The following is a 21,878-nucleotide window of genomic DNA, read 5'->3' as shown; positions in this document are numbered from 1 at the left end:
CAGAGCGAGGACACGTCGGGGTCTCCGCGCTCTTTCAGATTCGGGTGTGACGTCGGAAACTTGGGCCCGTGCAAGAAGCGCGGTTACAAAGTACAAAACATAATCAGGAATAAATGCACTGGAATGGCAGAAAAAGGAACTAAAACACCGATATTTAAACTAGCATAATTGTACGAACTTACCTCTAGTGTACGCCTGGGAAGGATTTAAATTATTTTTTTTTTTTTCATAATTTTATTTGTATTTATTCATTTTCAATACATTTTATTTGTTTTATTTATGATCACATATTAACAAACAGTGATTTTAAGAAAATGTCAAATCAATTTGCGTATCTTTAAACTCCTTTTCAGTGAGAGACCGCATGTAACAGCCAATATAACATGAACTCGTCTATGCGTCTAATTATTATTATTTTTTTTAATGTAGGCTGAGAAAAAAAAATATATAGAGAAAAATGGCGAGCAACTCGGTCACCAGAATTTTGATGTAAAATTATATGCGTCTAATTTATGGACTTTTTTTTCCCCGCTAACAGTCATATTACAAATGGTTTGCAAAGAAACCGGAGCAAATGAACGGAAAGGTGTGTTATTGTTTGTTCTATTAACGGTTTCGCTTACTGCAGGTGTTCTTTCCGTTTAGTGGTTTTAGCTGGAAGTACAAGTCTCCCGTCCAAAGGCAAAACCTAGTATCTCACTTCTAGCTGATTTTGAGAAAAAACAAAGGAAAACCAATCCATCTCGATGCTGTCTTACAAAGATTTACTAAGTCATCAAACGTATGGATGTTTTCTTGAGCTTTCATTTTCTTGCCGATTGAGCCATGGATATAATCTGCTCTTATGAACGTGTGCCCTTTCTCTAGATATTTTATCACAATCTCGGGTGGGCCCCATTCTGCGTTTGCACATTGGGCAAGAGCCGTGTACAGCGTCCAGTTTTTATTTTGACCTCCACAGTTATCTGCCCAAAAGAGTATGCAAGGGGAAGAAGAATCAAGAACAATGCATTTAATGAAGGTGCTTGCAACGTCCTGGGCCAATCTTCCAAATATCCCTTCGTGCCATAATATCACATAATCAGGTTGACCGTCGGCCCCCATTCGTGCAAATGTCTCATTAAAGACAATAAGGTGACTGACAAAGAAGCTTCGATTGGTCCCTTGAGATACTAGGTTTTTCTGTTGTATCTACGCGGTTATGTGGTAGTTGCTAGGTACTGCCATGCGTGTAACAGTTTACTTACGGAACAAATTACAGTATCGCATACAGTAATGTAAAGCATATCACCTAGGAACTCCAAAATTATTCTCAGCTCAGTTTTGACCAAAATTGAGTTACTGGGTTTTGCCTTTGGACGGGAGAAGTACAGTTCCGTCTTCCAGCCGTCCAAAGCGTTCTACTCGTATTTTTCATTCATCGCTCCAAGCAACGTTTGTAAGTTTTACAATGTAACTAAAACCATTCTTACTTACTAAAGCGTCCCATGTGTGACGTCTGTAGGAGTGTTTTCATGCATATTTGTACGAGCCATCACAATATAATTACACAAGGGTCTTTAGCATTAGGTTAAATGCTAACACGTTTAAAAGTGTCTGTGTTAGTATTATTAACTTATAATGGCCTTCTTTTTGTATTGCTTCAGTTACACAAATTACTCAGTAAATTCACCAAAATGTCACAGTGGAGTTGTTGAGTCGGTTTAGCTGATTGGAGAGTGAGCTTCCGCAGCTAGTGGGTCCGTGGTGATGACCTCTGTTTATTTTGATCAGCTGTTTAACTGCCGTGTTACAGACAACTTTTGGAAACAATTCAGGTATGTGTATAAACATTTACAAAATAGTTATGTGTGAATACCTAATTTACCAACATATATGTTAGGTCAGGAAAAAAAAAGGGCTATTTTATCCCTGCAAGCCTGTTTTGCAGGTTTCCCTGCTCTTCAGGGGCTTTTCCCTGAAGAGCAGGGAAAAAAAACACAGAAACTTCGACTATATCATTTAACAACATATATATCTGTGGCTCATACTCGGGAGTGGCTCAAATACGGAAAAATATGTTTTTCTCTAAAAATGTTAGTGGGTGTGTGCCTATAGGCCGGAATATATGGTAACCATTTTATATATATATATATTTTATTTTTTTTGCCACGTTACAGTAAATTGAAAAAATGTATGGTGTTTTGTTTGTTGTTGTTTTTTTTGTTTTTTTACAAAATATTACTGTAAACTGTAAATAGAAAAACAGTACCACTATTTGGTTTTGTTTTATTCTGCCAACTGAGCTGGTAGGTTTTTTTTTACCGCAAAAAATGTGCTCCAGTCAAATCACAATGGTAGATTTTTACACAATAAAACTGGCAGCTCACTCGAAATCATTTTTGCATAAAAAACAGCGCTGGAGTTTTTTCAATGTAAAGTTTAATGCTGTAAAAAAACTTTAATTATACTGGAAAATTTGTACAAAATAGATATTCAATTGATAACCTGCTTTGAAATAATAATAAAGTGTTTACTTTAATTTTGACAAAACAAGCGAGGATTATGACTAATTCATCATCTAAACGGCGAAGACAGGTCTTGTGCTAAAATATATAAACATCGCAGTGAGAGCAGACATTGTACAGTAAATGATTGTTTAATTATATTCATAATTGGTAATCTTGTTTAGAACTTAGCAATACTGCTACGTGATGCTTTGTGTTTGACTTAAGTTGCATTTGTTTATTACTCAGCTTCTAAAACTTGTAGATCATCTTCCTTGTATTCAGGCTCAAAAATAAAAGTTTCTGGATCAGTGATTAGTAGTTTTGTTGATAAAAAGAAAAGGGATGCACTATATGGAAAAAAATGCTCTGGTAATGCATAAAAAGACCAAAATACCGTAAATATTACATATTGTTAAATAAAAGTGCCTGTTGCTACATGACATATATATTTACGGCATTTATATAAAATGGTTTTAAAGGGCTTCATAGACGGAATATTGTAGATCAAATCACCATTGCCTTCATCGCTGACCTTAGCATTTATTTGCATAAAAAAGAAAAAAATGGTGCTTTTGTCACAGAGAGGGATTTGAAATGATAAGCAAAATATAAATAAAAAAAGGGCAGTTGCCCTTTAACTTGATGATATGTAAATGACATAAACAGCTGTGTATAATACAATATTTCTGCATGGATATACGTGCATAGTCGTTTCAAATAGGGAGACAGACATCATAATAATACTTAAACGCACTTTAAATGTAGTCTAATTATCATTATATGATCCCTTTAATACAAAGTAACCTTCACATTTAAATGCCCCTCGATCCCTAAAACGACCACAAAGACCTTAAAGTTTCCCCAGCCGTACGTTTGGAGACATTATCTGACGCTGAATGAGCCTCAAAATCATTGGACAGAGACTGCGTACTGGCATAAGATACTGAATTCACGTTTTCAGATATTTTTCGGATAAATTGGCTTGCATGTCTAAGCCAGGGCAGCTGGGGCTGCAAATGTAGCTTACACTAATGTGTGAATAAATGATGGGTTCTCACTTCTCCATGAGTGTCCAGTGTATAGAAAAGCGCTATATGAATCTAATCTGTTATTATTTTAATATTAATATTCAAAAATAAAATTTTCATCTTGTGACTTAATGTTACTTTGTATGTTGCTATCGGTTTTCTTCTGCTCATTAAGTCTACGATCACCACTCTATCTGCAAAAGCAATCATACATCGGGGTGTCCCGGTGCGATATTTATTAATTGGACAAATATCAATCCGATATCAACTAAAAAACCTGTATGTAGGTATTTGTATCACATATGTTCGATTTAGGCATCGGATGCAAGCAGTCCGTTCCAGGATAAGCCACAGCAATTATTTTCGTGTTTTACTTTACATCAAAGCCTTGTGTAGTGCTCTTAATTGGTTCAGGGCCTGACCGTGGTAAATGAATTATAGGAATTATTAATAAATCTAATATTTTCATAATTAGAGCATAAAAACGTTTTTAAAACCTTATTAAAAACCCCTTTAGCATGACCATTACAGTCGTTTTAGAAGTACTATGATTATGCAGTTTACATAATAATATAAATAATAATAATGGAAATAAAACATAATGTACTGCATTGTGTATAAGACATCAATCAGACAAGCGGTACAATAATTTAGAATTACACGCACACACAGTTCTTGAAGACTGATAATAGGTTTAATTTGTATTGCACTTAACATATGAACAAAAGGGCTAATAACTCAAAGTACTAAGAATAACAACAATGGTTTAGATGATTCATAATTGATACAAAACAATAATAAATCATTTCAATTTAACAATAATTAATATATAATTATGCATCAACATATAATAGGTAATCATTTGGATTAATAATATTAAACAAAAATAATTTATTTAATTCAGATTAATAATAGATTATATATAATAATACAGAATAGTTTAGATTAATAATAATTAATATTAATGTACAGTAATAATTAATGTATAATAATATACAATGATGATAAGATTAATAATAATATATAATAATAAATAATAATAATATCAATTCCGAATAATAATAAATAAATAAAAATAATAACTAAGTTAGATAAATACTAATTAATATGTAGTTGTTATTGATCCATCCATTATCTACCGTTTATTCCTTTTTGGGGTTGCGGGGGGCGCTGGCGCCTATCTCAGCTACAATCGGGTGGAAGGCGGTGTACACCCTGGACACGTCGCCACCTCATCGCAGGGCTAACACAGATAGACAGACAACATTCACACTCACATTCACACACTAGGGCCAATTTAGTGTTGCCAATCAACCTATCCCCAGGTGCATGTCTTTGGAAGTGGGAGGAAGCCGGAGTACCCGGAGGGAACCCGAAGCATTCACGGGGAGAACATGCAAACTCCACACAGAAAGATCCCGAGCCTGGGATTGAACCCAGGAATGCAGGACCTTCGTATTGTGAGGCAGACGCACTAACCCCTCTTCCACCGTGAAGCCGTAATTATTGATATATAATATTAAATAAAGAATAATAATTGTGATTAATTTTATTAATATGTAATATTGATAAATTATATTCACACAAACACACAGTTCTTGAACAATAAAACTAGAGACCTGTGAAAATACTGCAATAGCTTGATGATGATGAAAATAATCTATTGTACAAGAGAGTAAAGCTAATAGCCATTTTTCATGCTCAACAATGCTAATTTTAGGCCAACAATACATAAGATGTGCTTAAATATGCAATATTTTTTGAAACAGTGAGGAACTGTGCATCATTTTTTTATGAATACATTTTGAAAAAACACAAGAGTGAAGCTGCAAAATCCGGAGCACGAAGTGGCAAGAGGTGACTATATGTATGATTTCTGTTGATATTATATCAAATTGGTATTGCTGTCGGACAAAGTTCAAGGCTGCATTATCAGTGTGAATTCCACAATTTGTATCGAGACACTTTAAACAAACAAACAAACCGAAAAAGTGTTGCTCTCATTCTCATCTACATATCACTTTGTTTTTTTCTTGACTTTTATGAAAAAGGCAACATGAGACACAAATATGAAGTTTTTGCTGCAAAAAAATAGTTTTGATTGATTTAGGAATAACCTTCATAAAATGTGCATAATTAATCAAATAGAGCAACTTGTTTTTAAGATAGATTGTGAACTAAACTGAAATTTTATCAATCAACAAATTGTTTTGTGTTTTATTTTGAATCTTCCATAAATTCCTGTCTATGGGCCGCTACTTTTTTCCAAGGGTTTGAATCCGGTGCGGTTAATTTATGAAATAACTAGTTAAAAAAAAAAAAAAAGCATACTCACTGAATAGGTGTGTTGTTGTTTGTGCGTATGTACTGCAGTGCTGCATTGCCTTTCTGTTTGTAATTTTGTATTAACTAACCGATAGTACAGTCGCTGTTTGGTCTTTGAGCCGTCCATAGCGTTTTTACTCATATGGATTCTTCATTCATCACTCCAAGCAATGTTTGCAAGTTTTACAATATAACTAAACAATTGGTACCTATTAACCGTCCCATGTGTGATATCTGTAGAAGTGTTTTCACACATATTTATACGTGTAATGCAGCTAGCCTATTTAGCAGTAACACACTTACTACGAGTGTGTGTGTTAGTAATAATAACTTACATTGCCATTATTTTGTATTGTTTTAGTATCGTAAATTCACCAAAACGTTACTGTGGAGTTATTGAGTCTGTTTAGCTTCCGTAGCTAGTGGGTCCATGACGATGACTTCTGTTTTGTTTGATCAGCCGTTTTACTGTCTGCTGTTTGGAAACAATTAAAGTATGCAAACAAAAATTTACAAAATATTTTATGTGTAAATAACTCATTTCAAAACGTATATATCTGCGGCTTATAGTCCGGTGCGTCTAATGTTTGGAAAAAATGTTTTGTTCTTCTAAAATTTAGTGGCTGAAGCTTATATACCGGTGCAGCCCATACAATATATGTTTTGAACTCCTGTTTCATGCTTGAACTTCCCGTACCGGACAGGATTCTAAAATACTGCAAATTCGATGAGACTGAACCAAGGACGCTTCTGCTGGTTGCAGACGAGTACTGCACGCCATTCAGCTTCAGTTGCTTCATGGCATGAAGAATCAACAATCAATTCCACTCAATCGACAGAAGAATTTGTTACTACGGGCGTCCGTAGTTGAGTGGACTTGTTCCTATTTGTTCTCCGAGTAAAACCGGCTGTCGCTGCGGACCACGAACGGATTTGTTGTTTTCTGTATCTGCAGGATGTTAAGAGCAGGTATGTGACTGCATCACATGTCAATAATTGATCAAGTTTTCAGAGCAGCAATGTCACAAATTCCCTCATGGATGCACTCCCCCGTACACACCTGTCTCTACACGCCGTGTGTATGTGCTCGGGCTGGTGCAGAGATAGAGGGGGGTTGTACCACTCTTCAATTATTCATACAACAGCAGGCAGAAAACGTCGAAACATTGCTTCCACTCGCTCATTCCATTTAAAAACTCTCTAACGCATGTTTTTTTTTTCTTTTCTCTCAGTACGGACACGCTGATTTGCAGTCTAAGTTGTTTGGCGTGTACACTTCCATACACGCAGTCATGTAAATGTGATGATTTGGGAGTGCTGTGAAAGGTTTAGGGATGGAACGGTTCATGAAAGTTTCACAATTAATAACCTTTTTTTTTACTTAAACTTCATTCTACTTTACTTGTTTTTATTAATACCTTAGTACTAAAGGAAGAACAGACACAGGTCAGAAAGATCTCGCTGACATCTTAAGCCTCTATCCCGTCCGATATTTCAAGGGTGCTTGCAAGCTGCTTGTTTGATATTGTTTCCTTTTGCGTGTTCAAGTCCATGACGATGGCAAAACGAAAACTCTGATGATTGCTCCCGATAAAAAGATCCCCCTGATCAAGAACTCCCTTGGTGCTCTAGGTGCATCTGTTAAAAGCAGTCTCAGAAACCTTGAGGTTGTGTTTGATCAGTCCATGTCTTTGGAAGGTCACTGTTGTCACCTGAACGAAAACTGTTTTTATCATCTCAGAAATATTTCTTAAAGTGAGAAATTTCACTCTCTTCAACAATTCAACACTAAAGAGACTTCAGACTATACAAATTGCGGCTGCCAGACTTTTGACCTGTGCACCCACAACCGCCCTTCTCACCCCCATTTTATGTAGTCTTTTGGCGTTAAGATTTTTGTCCTGAAATTCTGCGCGTTGCATGGTGGGGCCCCTAATTACATCACTGACTTGCTATGCCCCTACTCTTCAAGGCGCAGCCTCTGATCTGAAGGCCAAGGTCTTCTAAAGACCCCAAAAACGTATTTAAAATCCTCTGGAGACCTGACATTCAAGGCTATAGCTCCCAGACTCTGAAAAAATGTGTACCAGTTCCTCCGTGATCTTGACTGTGTTGATACTTTTTAGAAACAATTGAAAACTTATTTTCTTAGTAAAGATTTTAGTTGATAAACCTTTTAACTATCATTTTTAATCCACTTTGTATCCTTTTTATGTCGTTGCCCCGTTGTTTTAAATTGAATTGCTGTTTTACTTTGCCAATGTTTTGTACAGCACTTTGTGATTTTATCTGTGAAAAACACTCAATAAATAAAATGTACTTACTTACTTACAGTACTTACAAAAATAACGTTCTGGAGTGAGGAAAAGTAAGGCCCAGTGAGTTCTGGAGTTATAGGATTGGCCAATAAAAACAGAATCTCCTGTTACAGTAAATTTGGAGTATCACGCAAATTGACAGAAATGTGATCGAACTGCTGTCAACGTTTGTCTGGGGAAACCGCTCATTCGGCACCAAATTACTGATCCACCCGCTTGCGGAATCGAACAATGTCAAAGGCCGGGGAAACCTTGTGTCCCGGACCGCTCATTCGACACTGAAACACTGATCCGCCTCCTTCTGGGAATCAAACAATGTCGAGAAGGCCACATGGAACATCTGCTCAGTCTGCGGACAAACTTCCAAGCTAATGCTAGCCCCTGCTTATGTTCTGGTGGGCGGCACCGCCGATGTATGGAAAGGACACAAACACTCTTTTTTTTTATTTCTAAACAGCCCTGAATCAATTCCACAAAAAAACAAAAAAACAAAACAAAGCAGCGATCGTTCTGCCACACAATATCTCAGTGCTAACGAAGGGAAATTACACTTCATCAACTGTCGTTGGCTTTGACAGTTCAGATTGCTCGTTTGCATCAAAACAGTTGTTTTTCTCACTACTGTTGGGCGAAACTATCCTTGGCCAGGCACAACCCCCTGGTATAAACATTTGGGGATTTTTGCACCAGCCGCTAGACTATACCTGACCAATCTAAGTCTAAGACTAGGTATGACCAATCTACTGTAAGTTTAAGACTACTTCTGGCCAATCTAAGACTAAGACTAAATCTGGCCAATCTAAATCTATGATCATGAACTGATGAAGCCTACGTGGATGAGCACTGAAACGTCTTCCAAGACAAACCAAACAGTCCAGTTGTGATCGATTGAATGCCCTGAGATGACAACAACTTGGACGAATGAGAAATGAGAACCTTCATTTACATAATTACTTTTTAAAAATCCGCAACACATTACGTTGCTACTTACAACAAAAATAATCTGGATATTCCAACACTGGTTATCGAGCTGTAAAACGTTTTGGGAACCTCAAGCACTTTCCACGTTTTTTAAGATACCGGAATGTACCGTGTACCACCATTCAGACTGAAAATACCGCAGTAGCAGTTTTGGTCCATATCACCCAACCCCTACATGTTACCTTACAAATTCTTGTCAAAGCTGCCCAATGATGTATTGTATCAATAAACATGAGAATGTTTAAAAACTACTGTTTGTAAAGATTGTGCTTCACTTTATGTTGATGGTATATAATATGGTTCTAAAGATACACTTATATTTTTGGTTTACACTAATTCAAGGGTCAGAGATTTAAGAGACATTTTAACGTATTTCATAAAATGTGTTTGAAAGAACCTCAAATGATTCATGATAATGGTGGATTATTGGTATATATGGTTTCTGGACTCTGTAGACATACCAAAAACAGTGTAACACACCGTAGTAAGATCCAAACTGTGGACATTTTTGAACTGTTCCAACCCTAAGAAGGTTTGGTTAACCTTATTTGGTTCTGCTTGACAAAGACACAAAACATGTAAAGCTAACTTACCTCAGCTCGCACTCACATCCTGAATAAATGGTTCGTCCATTCTGACCTTGCTCTCAAACAGTGGTTATTGCAAACACACACACACACGCTCACACACACACACATTTTAACATTGTTCCTTTGCCTGCCTGGAGAGCCGAATGTAGGAAACGAAATTAGCATTTTAATTGTTTTGCTTTGAGTGGTTTTTATCCTTTGACAGGGATTAGCAAGGTTTTCCACACACTGTCAATGGCTCAGTCAGCTGTCGTAGACGCCTCGGTGTGTGTGTATGTGTGTGCACGTGTGAGTAGGGGGAAGGATGGATGGCTCGGGACAGTACATGGTTTCTTGGCCTGCCTGTCACCTTCTCTCCCCAGAGAAGAGCCACGTTTATCTAACGGTCCCCACTACAGCTATTTTGCACTTCCCAAGTCAGCATGCGCTCCCTATATACGCATGAACCCCTGTGACTGCACGTGCTTCTGTTCAAAAGCAAGGTAAAAACTAATGTTTACTAGTAGTAGTTTCAGTTTTTAGTGGCGTACAAACTGCACTGCATCCTATTGACAACGCTTGCTAATATTCTCATTCATCAATTTATTCTCAGGGCTTTCAATTGATTGCACCTGAACTGTTAAGTTTATCTCAGAGGATGTTTCTCCTTTAATCAGTTGATGTTCACAGACCTATTAAGAAAAGACGACTCTAGTCCAAAGGCCTGAAGCAGGGTCTAACATTTTTTTTATGGCATCAAAACAAAGCCAAAAACTTCAGACATAAAGAAAAGCCCATTCTTTTTGAGTTCACGCAGACCCTGTTTTGACTCGCTCGGACCCTGTTTTCATTCGCTCAGACTGTTCCCACTGGCTTAAACTCTGTTTTCACCGGCTTACACTCCATTTCCACTGAATCAGACTCTGTTTTCACTCATTCAGACTCTGTTTTCCCTCGCTCAGACTTTTGCCACTGGCTTAGACTCTGTTTTCACTTGCACGGACTGTTTCCACTGACTTAGACTCTGTTGTCACTCGCACAGACTCTCTTTCCACTTGCACAGACTCTGTTTGCACTCGCACAGACTTTGTTTCCACTGGCTTGGGCTCTGTTTCCACTCGCTCGGACTCTGTTTCCACTCGCTCTGAGTCTTTCCACTGGTTCGGGCTCTGTTTCCACTGGGTCGGGCTGACTCTGTTTTCACTCGCACAGACTCTGTTTCCACTGACTTAGACTCTGTTTTCACTCGCAGAGACTATTGTTTTCACTCGCATGGACTCTTGTTTCTACTCGCTCAGACTGTTTCTACTGGCACGGGCTGACTCTGTTTTTACTCGCACAGACTGTTTCCACTGGCTTAGACTCTGTTTTCACTTGCACAGACTCAGTTTCTAGTGACTTAGACTCTGTTTTCACTCACACAGACTCTGTTTTCACTCGCATGAACTCTTGTTTCCACTTGCTCAGACTCTGTTTCTACTCGCACACTTTGTTTCCACTGGTTTAAACTCTGTTTCCACTGACTTAGACTCTGTTTTCACTCGCACAGACTCTTGTTTCCACTCGCTCAGACTGTTTCTACTGGCACGGGCTTACTCTTTTTTTACTCGCTCAGACTCTGTTTCCACTGGCTTAAACTATGTTGTCACTCGCTCGGACTGTGTTTCCACTCGCTCGGACTCTGTTTCCACTCGCTCTGACTCTGTTTCCACTCGCTCTGACTCTTTCCACTGGCTCGGGCTCTGTTTTCATGGGCTCGGGTTGACTCTGTTTTCACTCGCTCAAACTCTGTTTCCACTAGGTTACTCTGTTTTCACTTGCACGGACTCTGTTTCCACTCGCTCTGACTCTTTCCACTGGCTCGGGCTCTGTTTCCGCGGGCTTGGGATGACTCTGTTTTCACTCGCTCAAACTCTGTTTCCACTAGCTTACTCTGTTTACACTCGCACAGACTCTGTTTTCACTTGCACAGACTGTTTCAACTCGCACGGACGCTGTTTCCACTCGCACAGACTCTGTTTCCACTCGCTCGGACTCTGTTTCCACTCGCTCTGAGTCATTTCCACTGGCTCAGGCTGACTGTTTTCACTGGCACAGACTCCGTTTCCACTGACTTAGACTCTGTTTTCACTCGCACAGACTCTGTTTTCACTCTCATGGACTCTTGTTTCCACTCGCTCAGACTCTGTTTTCACTCGCACAGACTCTTGTTTCCACTCGCTCAGACTGTTTCTACTGGCATAGGCTGACTCTGTTTTTATTCGCTCAGACTCTGTTTCCACTGACTTAGACTTTGTTTTCACTCATACAGATTCTGTTTTCACTTGCATGGAGTCTTGTTTCCTCTCGCTCAGACTCTGTTACCACTGGCTTGGGCTCTGTTTCCACTCGCGCAGACTTTGTTTCTACAGGCTTGAACTCTGTTTCCACTGGCTCGGACTCTGCTTCCACTCACTATGACTTTGTTTCCACTCATTCTGCGGAGTAGGTATTATTGATTATATTACAAATACTGTTTTTATAGCTCTAGCATAACAAACATATTTATGACCTACTAAGTACTGGTTTTAACATTACCAGAGCCATCTAGACATAAAATAACACCCACAGAGTCACCTTTACACTCATTCCATCCAAAATAGTAAGGGTGCCTGAGGGTGAGCCAATCGAGTTCCACCATACAGTGCGCTCTTATTGGGTTTTTTTTATCTGGCAGCCAACACTGCTGTGGTATTGTCTATGAAGCTCCTTATTCATCCAGGTGGTTGTCATCTCAGGGCATTCAATCGATTGCAATTGGACTGTTTAGTTTGTGGCGGAAGAAGTTTTGGCCCCTCATACGAGTTGTTCAGACCTAGTCGCAGACTTAGATTGATCAGATCAAGTCTTTGACTTAGATTGGTCCGATCTAGTCTTAGACTTGGATTGTTCAGATCTCCAGACCAAGACTCAGTTGTGTACCTGCACCTCAGGGAGAAACAGCACTCTTAAGAACACAAACGTACAGATTCTGGACAGGGAGGACGGATGGTACAAAAGAAGAGTGAGGGAAGCCATTTATGTCAAGGTTGGTCTGCAACACCAACTGCCTCACACATACAACACTGTCCTTTTAACCATTCATAAAAAAAACTCCGCAATTTAGCCTCCAACAGAAGGTGACCAGAATGCCATTTGTTTCCAAGTAAATGAAATGTGTACGTGGGAGATTACGATTATTTTGGACTGGTAGTAGCTGATCTATAGGGATTGTTCTGCCACACAATGACTCAATGCTAACGGGGGGAAAATTATACTTCAACCACTGTCGTTGGCTCTGACAGTTTGGATTGCTTGTTTGCATCAATCCAGTTGTTTTGTCACTACAACAGGGCGAAACTATCTTTACCCAAGCACATCCTCCTGGTTTTGGAGTATAAATATTTTGGCACCAGCCACTGCGGTATTGGTGTTTTTAGTTTGTCTCCGCTTGAAAATGCCTAATCAGGGCCAAGACTGCGTAAAACATGCTTCAAACAAATCAGGGATGGAGTGATAACCCTTGCATGAATCCACAGCAGCTGTTTTCACCTTGACTAAGCAGACCTCACCCAACATTCACATTCAGTTTTCACTCAGTGGGATAAGAACTTGAAAGGGGGAATGAGTGAGGGGAGTTAACAAAGCAGTTGAAATCATATGCACTCCTGTCTCCGGTCCCTCTTGTCCTCCACTTCTCTCCAATTAGAGAAAGAAGGGCTCTCAATCCATGCCCGGAGAGGAAGAGACAGAGAAGTTTCCTGGTTCAACCGGGTACGGATGAAACACTCCATATTACAGTTGTTAGAGAGTGGTGTGGCGTGACACAGAGCACCCCCAGAGGTAACCATGACGAGGCCCAGTGGATTTGTGCAGTATAGTATTTTTAAATATGCCCAAACATTTTTTAGAACAATTTTGAGTTACATATCTTTTGATATCTATGATTGCATATCTTTTTGGGGGGCTGGGGAGTTAAACATCCCTTTTTTGGTTTCACTTTTTAATGTCTACAAATACATTTTGCTTGATTGAAAATCGGATATTTTATTTGCTAATCCGATTTTTCGGCTACAAAAATTTGGTTTGATTTTAGACATTTTTTAAACATGGAAAAAATTATATAATTTAAATTATCGTTTTTAATTATGCTAAAAAATATTTTAAACAATTCTGTTTGATTTTGAAAATGTTTTTATACATGCCAAACAATGTAGTACAACATTTTTGAGTTGCATATCTTTTTTTACGATTGCAAATCTTCTTGGGGGGTTGAACATCATTTTTTAATGGCTACAAATTACTTTTGTTTGATTGAAAATCGTGTATTTTGTTTGCAAGTACCATTTTTTTTCAGGCTACAAAAATTTGGTTTAATTTTAGACAAATGTCTCATTAGACAATGTGGAAAAAATGATTTTAAATTGTCTTGTTTAATTTTAGATTATTTTTTTTAAACATGCAGGAAAATGATTGTACACAATTTTTAATTTGAGATTATTTTTTTTTAAACATGCAAGAAAACGATTTGGAACGAACATATATTTTTATGATTGCAAATCTTCTTTGGAGGGGGGGTGAAAATACATTTTTTGTTTTCACTTTTTAATGGCTACAAATAGGTTTTGTCTGATTGAAAATCGGATATTTGTTTTGCATATACCGATTTTTGGCTAAAAAAATTTGGTTTGATTTTACACTTTTAGCAAATGCGCAAAAAATTATTTTAAGCAAATGTGTTGAATTTTAGAAATTTTTGAAACATTAAAAAACAATTTTAAACGATGTTGTTAATTTTTGAATTTTTTTTTAAAACATCCAAGAAAATTATTTTAAACCATTTTGTTTAATTTTAGTTTTTTTTTTAAACCTGCAAAAAAAAAAAAAAAAGATTTATAACAAATATTTTTTTTTTTTTTATGATTGCAATTCTTCTTGGGGGTAGGGGGTTGAAAATCACTTTTTGGTTTCACTTTTTAATGGCTGTAAATAGATTTTGTTTGATTGAAAATCGGATATTTTTTTTACTTGTACGATGTTTTGGCTACAAAAATTTGGTTTGATTTCAGACATTGTTTAAACGTGCAAAAAAATATTTTAAGCAATTTTGTTTAATTTTAGACATGCATAAACATGCAAAAAACGATTTTAAACAAGCAAAAAAATATATTTTGGGTTACAAATCTTTTTTTTATGATTGCAAATCTTTTTTTGGTGCGGTGTTTAACATGACCGCTTTGGTTTCCCTTTATCATGGCTGCAAATTGGGTTTCGGGGGGGTTTAGAAAAAATAATTTTGGTTGCATTTTTCTTTGGTTGTTTTTTTTTTTGAGAGGTTACACATCTCTTTGTGTTGCATATTTTCTTTTATTATGGTTGGAAATCTTTTTCAGAGTTGGTTACATAAAAAGACACACATTTCCTTCCATATTAAATAATTGAATCTACTCCGCCATTTCATATTTCCCTGACTTACCCTTCTCTTCGGCGGCACCCTCCACCTTGTTGGACCCCCACAAACGCACCCTCTGTCACGGGTGAACAAAAGAGCAGGAAGGACGCAAGAATACGGAAAAGATGAGGTCACGGCACTTTTCACCGTGCACCTTCTGTACGCGCCTCTCGGTGGGAGATTAAACGCGGTGGCAATTTGCACGATGGGAGAATGAGTCCCTAATAGCGTGGAGAAAAGCGTTCAGTCATAAAACAGTATCTGTCACTTCTGTCAGACAAAATTATGTCGAGCTCTCCCTCTCCTGCACTCGCTCTGCTCGTGTGTGCACGCTGGTTTGTGCGTTCTTGTGTGCAAAGTGTGAAAACAAATCGGAGCAGGGAGAAAGATTTCAACCCAGGAAGATTTTGTTGGTTAATAAAGGGTTGGATTATAAATGCGTGTGGGTGATTTTTGCATGCGTGTTTGCCATTTTTTGAAGCGGCAATAAAGACACTGTCTCCAATATAGCAATTGTTTTCATTGCTGTTACTGTGTTATTATGAAGGTATTCATATATGTGGTTGAATGGTTTGTGTTGCATTAACTAACAACTGTAAAAAATAGTTTTTTTGGGGGGTAAAAAACGGTTAATTTGGTTGCAATTTTTTTATTTTTTAAGACTATCCAACGTGTGTGCTAATTGCAAACTGGCAACTAGGGTGCAAATCCCCAGCTGGCGGCTATTGTAGTAACTACTGAATAAAACTAATGTGCTCATCGCTAGCTGGCAACTAGTCTATACTAAACACTATCTGACAACTGGTTAGCTAATTGATAACTGGCAACGAATGTGCTAATCGCTAACTGGTAACGAGTGTGCTAATCGTTAGCTGACAATGAGTGTGTTAAATGTTAGCTGCCAACTAGTGCGCTAATTGCGAACTGGCAACTAGGGTGCAAATTGCCAGCTGGTGGCTATTGTGCTAAATACTAACTGAAACTAGTGTGCTCATAGCTAGCTGGCAACTAGTCCATACTAAGCACTATCTGACAACTGGTTAGCTAATTGATAACTGGCAACGAATGCGTTAATCGCTAGCTGGTAACTAGTCCACAATAATCACTATCCGACAACTGGTTAGCTAATTGATAACTGGCAATGAATACGCTAATCGCTAGCTGGTAATGAGTGTGCTAATTGCTAGCTGACAACGGGTGTGCTAAATGCTAGCTGCCAACTAGTGCGCTAATTGCGAACTGGCAACTAGGGAGCAAATTGCCAGCTGGCAGCTATTGTGCTAACTACCGACTAAAAACTAGTGTGCTCATCGCTAGCTAGCAACTAGTCCATACTAAGCACTATCTGACAACTGGTTAGCTACTTGATAACTGGCAACGAATGCGCTAATCGCTAGCTGGAAAACTAGTCCATACTAATCACTATTTGACGACTGGTTAGCTCATTGATAACTGGCAACAAATGCGCTAATTGCTAGCTGGCAACGAGTGTGCTAATCGCTAGCTGGCAATGACTGTGCTAAATGTTAGCTGCCAACTAGTGCACTAATTGCGAACTGGCAACTAGGGAGCAAATTGCCAGCTGGCAGCTATTGTGCTAACTACCGACTAAAAACTAGTGTGCTCATCGCTAGCTGGCAACTAGTCCATACTAATAACTATCAGACAACAGGTTAGCTAATTAATAACTGGCAATGAACGCGATAATCGCTAGCTGGCAACGAGTGTGCTAATCGTGAGCTGACAACGAGTGTGCTAAATGCGAAATGGCAACTAGGGTGCAAATTGCCTGCTGGCGGCTATTGTGCTAGCTACTGACTAAAACTAGTGTGCTCATCGCTAGCTGGCAACTAGTCCATACTAATCACAATCTGACAACTGGTTAGGCAATTGATAACTGGCAACTAGTGTGCTAATTGCTAGCTGGCAATGAGTGTGCTAATCACTAACTGGCACCTAGTGTGCAAATACTAGCTGCCAACTAGTGCGCTATTTGCAAGCTGGTAACTAGCGTGCAAATTGTCAACAGGCAGATATTGTGCTAACTACTAACTAAGAATTAGTGTGCTAATTGCCAGCTGTCAACTAGTGTGATAACTGCTAGCTGGCAAATAGCATGCTTGCTGTGAGCTGACAACGAGTGTGGTAATTGCTAACTGGTAACTAGCGTTCCGATTGCCAGCTGGCAGCTATTGTGGTCATTTGTGCAGGTGTGTTAACTTTCGGACTCGATCTCTTTGGTATTGCTATACACTTTTGTATAGAATAAATCGCTAATCTAATCACCTATCATATATTTTGGGGAAGATGACGTCTCATCTTTCACTTCCTGTTCCTCAAACACGTTTGCTCTCCTTTTCTGCCTCCATCACTCGCTCATTGCTCTGCCCACTCCACCTGTGGCCCCTGAGGGAAACCTGCCATATTTTCAGCGCGGAATCATCATTTTGTGTGCTCTTTATGGATTTCTATCCGTGGATCACGGCTCAATTCTATCTTCGAGTCCTGGTGCGCAGTGTGTGAAGGAAGCACCAGGACGAGACCGGCGAGAGGCAGCACCCAATTATTGTTCTCCTCCTGTTAAGGCCAGTGTGAAAGTGCACAGGCCGGCAAACCGGAGAACTAAAAAGGACGGATGAGTGGAGAAAATAGCAGTTAAAGGAGCACACCTGCAATTACAGATGAAGACTAACATCTGAATCTTATTCATCCCGATTCTAAATCAATGTATTAGTTTCAACTATCGATTAAATCTTCGTTTAAATTATTTTGTGAATGCTTCAAATATTCACACTGATGCTTTTGTAGACCAACATTAATCAATTTATTAATCTTTGTCAACTTCCTCTTCTTCTTCTTCTTCAGATTTTGGCGCGCTCTACCTTCCACATTTTTCACCCAACTCAAACCGTTCCAACTTCAAACTGTTCAGCCTATTCGGGAATCACGGGCTTTCCCTTGACAAATTCCCCAAATTCCCAGATTTCCCAGAATACCAGGTTTGCCGGGACATTTTTTCCCATTCAAAATTAATTGGCATTTGTCAAACTTCAACCATTTCCACATTTTTCAACCATTGCTCCCGTCCAAAGGCAAAACCTAGTAACTCACTTCTAGCTGATTTTGAGAAAACAAAGGAAAACCAATCCATATTTATGCTGTCTTACAAAGATCTACAAAGTCATCAAACGTATGGATGTTTTCTTGAGCTTTCATTTTCTTGCCGATTGAGCCATGGATTGAATCTGCTCTCATGAACGTGTGCCCTTTCTCCAGATATTTTATCACAATCTCGGGTGGGCCCCATTCTGTGTTTGCACATTGGGCAAGAGCCGTGTACAGCGTCCAGTTTTTATTTTGACCTCCACAGTTATCTGCCCAAAAGAGTATGCAAGGGGAAGAATCAAGAACAATGCATTTAATGAAGGTGCTTGCAACGTCCTGGGCCAATCTTCCAAATATCCCCTCGTGCCATAATATCACATAATCAGGTTGACCGTCGGCCCCCATTCGTGCAAATGTCTCATTAAAGACAATAAGGCGACTGACAACGAAGCTCCGATTGGTCCTTTGAGATACTAGGTTTTTCTATTGTATCTACGCGGTTATGTGGTAGTTGCTAGGTTCTGCCATGCGCGTAACAGCTTACTTACCGAACAAATTACAATATCGCATACACTAATGTAAAGCATATCACCTAAGAACTCCAAAATTATTATTAGCTCAGTTTTGACCCAAATTGAGTTGCCGGGTTTTGCCTTTGGACGGGAGATTTCACCTTCAACAAATTCCAGTCATCCTAGACATTCAAACTATAATTTTTGCAAGTTAAAATATAATTCCAGCAAGTCCCAGAATTCTCGTTTTTTTCAAACCCTTTTTGACCCTTTTTCTGGCGACTACTCCTACATTTTTCAACCCACTTCAACCGTTCCACCATCAAAACATTCCTCTTAATCAGGACAAAAAAAAAAAATTTGAGCTGTAAAAATTCCTACTTTACCCGAAATTCCATGAATACCATTTGTCAATTAAAAATGTTGCTACTTCAATATTTCTCAAAAATTCCAACACCAACTATTTAAAGTCATTCAGAACATTAAAGTTTGTTTTTTTCACCATTTTCCAAAAACTTTACGCTTTTCCCAGAATTCCCAATTTAAGGTGAAATTCCCATCGAAATCAATGGGACAATACGAAGGTCCTGAGTATTCCTAGGTGCTCGGGATCTTTCTGTGTGGAGTTTGCATGTTCTCTCCGAGACTGCGTGGGTTCCCTCCGGGTACTCCGGCTTCCTCCCACTTCCAAAAACATGCACCTGGGGATAGGTTGATTGGCAACACTAAATTGGCCCTAGTGTGTGAATGTGAATGTGACTGTTGTCCGTCTATCTGTGTTGGCCCTGCGATGAGGTGGCGACTTGTCCTGGGTGTACCCCACCTTCCGCCCGAATGCAGCTGAGATGGGCTCCAGCACCCCCCGCGAACCCAAAAGGGACAAGCGGTAAAAAAATAATGGATGGATCAATGGGACATTCTTCAAAGTTTTTCATCTGATTCAAACTTGTTCTAATTTCAAAAAATTCAACCAGTTTAGGAATCGTGTGCTTTACTTCAACAATTATAAATTTAAAAAAATTAAGGATTTCAATTCAATGTCAGCTTGTCATGTTTTGTGGTCACGTTCTGTTTGGTTTTGGACTCATTGGGCACTCTTGTTTGTTTTGTCACCATAACTACCAATTATTTTTCACCTGTTATGTCACGCACCTGGTTCATTTGGACTCATGCACCTGTTAATCACCACAGCATTATTTAAACCTGTAGTCGCCAGGCAGTCAGCCTGGTGACATCACCCTCTATCACCCTCTACACACCCTTGATACCTGCTTGCTCACTTCTTGCCATAAATTCATGCTTTTCACGTCACAGTAAGTGTTTTCGTTTTTGTTGTCCATAGTTCTGCCATTGTGCGAGTTTTTGTTTTCAGAGCCAAGTTTCTGCTGAGAGCGCCTTTCGTTTGTTCCTTTTTTTAAATTAATAATAAAATATGTCATTACCTTCACGCCATGTCCAGTCCAGTCGATTTGCACCACGGGAAAACAAACCTCACCAAAGTCCACGTCTTGACACAGCATTGGAGCATTCACACGCAATTCTTTAAGGAATTGCCTCATCTAGTTTTTTGTTTTTTTTTAAACAAAATAAAAGAAAAAAAAGAGAACATTTTAGGTATAGCTCGGTTGGTAGAGCGGCCGTGCCAGCAACTTGAGGGTTGCAAGTTCGATCCCCGCTTCCGCCTTCCTAGTCAATGCCGTTGTGTCCTTGGGCAAGACACTTTACCCACCTGCTCCCAGTGCCACCCACAATGGTTTAATTATAACTTAGATATTGGGTTTCACTATGTAAAGCGCTTTGAGTCACTTGAGGAAAAAAGCGCTATATAAATATAATTCACTTCACTTAACCAGAAAGCGCCTTTGTTTCATTATAATTATTAATAATACTGTATGGCACTACATTTCAGAAGAAAATAATATTTTTCTATAAAAACCACATCGGATTATAAACCACAGATATACATGTTAATCAATGAGTTATTTACACAGAAATATTTTGTAAATGTTTATTTACATACCTTAATTGTTTCTAAATGATGTCTGTAACACGGCAGTAAAACGGCTGATCAAACAAAACAGAAGTCTTCGTCATGGACCCACTAGCTGCGCAAGCCAGCACTCCAATATGCTAAATAAAATTATAAAATTCACAATGAGGTTTTGGTGATTTTGTCAAACTGAAAAAATATAAAAATAATAATGCTAACACAGAAACTTGTAAAATTGTTAGCATATTTGCTAATGCTAATGACGTTAGCTACGATAGCACGTACAAATATGCGTGAAAACTCTCCTACAGACGTCACACATGGGACGCTTTAGTAAGTAAGAATTGTTTTAATTATATTGTAAAACTTACAGACGTCGCTTGGAGTGATGAATGAAGAATCCGTGTGAGTAAAAACACTACGGACGGTTTGACTTTCGGTTAAAAAACAGGAAGTGCATTTTTAACCCGCAACACCTGCAGTGGGCGAACTCGTCCAAAAAGATGGCGCCGTAGCACAGACAATACCACACCTTTTCAGTGTCTCCGCTTGGGTTTACAGAACACAAAACATTGAAGAAAAATCCACGAAAAGGACGGAATGTGGAGAAAGAAGAAAAAAAAAGGAATGGCAGTAAATAAAAGGTGATTCGAGAAGAAGACTGAAAGCACAAAGATAGGATGGACAAAAGGGACAAGTGAAAAAACGCAAGGGGAAAAGAGGAGAAGAAGAGGAACATGTTTCAAAGGAAGGAAGTTACAAGTTCAAGAAGACACGGCCATTGATTATTGATTTGTGGTTTTCCTCATCTTCCTCAGGCAACTTTTTGTCTCAAGAGTTTTCTTTCTTCCTCGAAGTGTGAAGTACTTCATATGAAACATTAAAGGCATGGAGGAAGCAGTGAGACGTACAGGAAGTAACAAGATGCATGATGGGACTTATTTCATGTCCATGACTTACAACCTAAATGTGATGTATTATATAGAGTGCAACCTACCTTGTTGTTACGCAATACTGAAACAACACAATACTACAGGATAGTGCTACTAATAGCTAGCTGGCAATTAGTGTTTTACTCGCTAAATGGCAAA

General features: G+C 38.7%; 1 protein-coding gene across 3 annotated transcripts in view; it reads right to left on the bottom strand.

Moving 5' to 3' along the window:
• Positions 1-21,878, bottom strand: part of grin2aa (glutamate receptor, ionotropic, N-methyl D-aspartate 2A, a) — a 472,867-nt gene that overhangs the window by 137,983 nt on the left and 313,006 nt on the right. The window lies entirely within an intron of this gene.

This window comes from Nerophis ophidion, linkage group LG07 (assembly GCF_033978795.1).
Source record: "Nerophis ophidion isolate RoL-2023_Sa linkage group LG07, RoL_Noph_v1.0, whole genome shotgun sequence".
Taxonomy (NCBI): domain Eukaryota; kingdom Metazoa; phylum Chordata; class Actinopteri; order Syngnathiformes; family Syngnathidae; genus Nerophis; species Nerophis ophidion.
The sequence above is the reverse complement of the archived record's forward strand: the minus strand, read 5'-3'. Positions and strand labels throughout refer to the sequence as shown.